Source organism: Chlorocebus sabaeus, chromosome X (assembly GCF_047675955.1).
Source record: "Chlorocebus sabaeus isolate Y175 chromosome X, mChlSab1.0.hap1, whole genome shotgun sequence".
Taxonomy (NCBI): Eukaryota; Metazoa; Chordata; class Mammalia; order Primates; family Cercopithecidae; genus Chlorocebus; species Chlorocebus sabaeus.
In genome coordinates, this window is record NC_132933.1 from 29,360,450 (window position 1) to 29,361,981 (window position 1,532).

Sequence of the window (1,532 nt, forward strand, 5' to 3'; positions counted from 1 at the left end):
CTATGTTGCCCAGGCTTGTCTTGAACTCCTGGCCTTAAGCAATCCTCCTGTCTCAGTCTCCCAAAGCACTGAGATTACAGGCATGAGCCACCATGCCAAGCCTCCTTTACTGTTTTTTTGGTTTTGTTTTTACTTTATTAAAATACTGTTTTATTTTACATGTATATTTTTGTTTCCCCACCATTTACGTGTCTGACTACCGCTAACTACTATGTCCTATCATAACATTCCATACATAAAACCAAGCAAAGGGCCGAGTTCCATCTTTAAAAACTAAACAGGCATTTTTGACAACACATTCTTGGCAATGGAACCTGGACAACATTTATCAAACACAGTAGGGAAAGTTCTCGCTCTGCATTGTAAAAAGGAGAGCCAGATATCAACTGTTACAGAAATGAAATAAGACGGAAAATTTTTAATAAATTGTTTAAACTATTTTCTTCAAGAGACTTCCACCACTGCCAGAGATCTTGAATAGCCTCCTGGTCAGTCATCTGGAAGCAATTCTTCACATAATTGATGAATTTGGCTTCCACTTTGGGAAGTGAACCACCTTTTTCTGTACTTGCTTGCATTTTTGCTTTAATGTCTTCAACAGAACTAAGTCTTTTGGGTGTTTTAGGACATTTTTTCTGTTTTTTGAAGGATTCTTGTCCTTTTGATCTTGGTGTTGATGGTTTTCAGTCTTTTCCATTCTGGTTTGACTTTTGTGTATTTTTGGCTGGAGTAGCTCATTATAGATTTCTTCACTGGTACTTTTTCTTCAGTTTCCTGATCATCAAAATCATCACCATCTTCTTCATTATCATCATCTTCTTCTTCATCAGCAGCAGCAAGTTTTACTTTTTTCTGTGGAAACTTGCTACCTCCTCCAGGGACAGATCACTTTCCAGATATGCTTAAGAGTTTCCCATCCTCCTCCTCTTCGTCTTCTGACTCTGCATTTTCCTCCACAGCTACTAAGTGCTGTCCACTAATATGCACTGGCCCTGAACCACAATTCAACCATAATACCAGTGGTGGTGTTATTTCAAAGCCCCCAATGGAAACCATTGACTGTACAGACATTTTCAAAGTTGCCAGTGTTACTTTAATTGGATTGCCTTCATAATTCATTGGCTCTGCTTTAACAATGTGCAAGTCGCCCTTTGCACCAGCCCCTAAACTGACCGTTCTTAAAGATAACTGGTGCTCATTTTCATCATTATCAAATTTAAAGTGATAATCTTTGTCCACCTTTAGTTCACAATTAAAAAGATAATTCTGGGGCCTCAGCGGGCTCATGTCCATGTCCATCAAATCTTCCATGGGGTGGTAGCGTGCACTTAGGTGGGAAATGAGGTGGGTGGAGATAAACAACTACTGCCCCAGAGAACAGTTGCGCAGGACAGAATCACACCAGGCTCTTTACTATTTTTAATTACAAAAGTAATAGAAGTTCAAAGTATTAAATTTAAGGAGGATAGAAGTGTAAAATGCAAAAAGTGGAAATTCCTTTAAAAAGCAAAAATTCCCTTTTATTTCTTATG

General features: G+C 38.5%; 1 pseudogene; it reads right to left on the reverse strand.

Moving 5' to 3' along the window:
* Positions 1 to 263: 263 nt before the first annotated feature.
* Positions 264 to 1,311, reverse strand: LOC103247381 (nucleophosmin-like; annotated as a pseudogene).
* Positions 1,312 to 1,532: the final 221 nt, after the last annotated feature.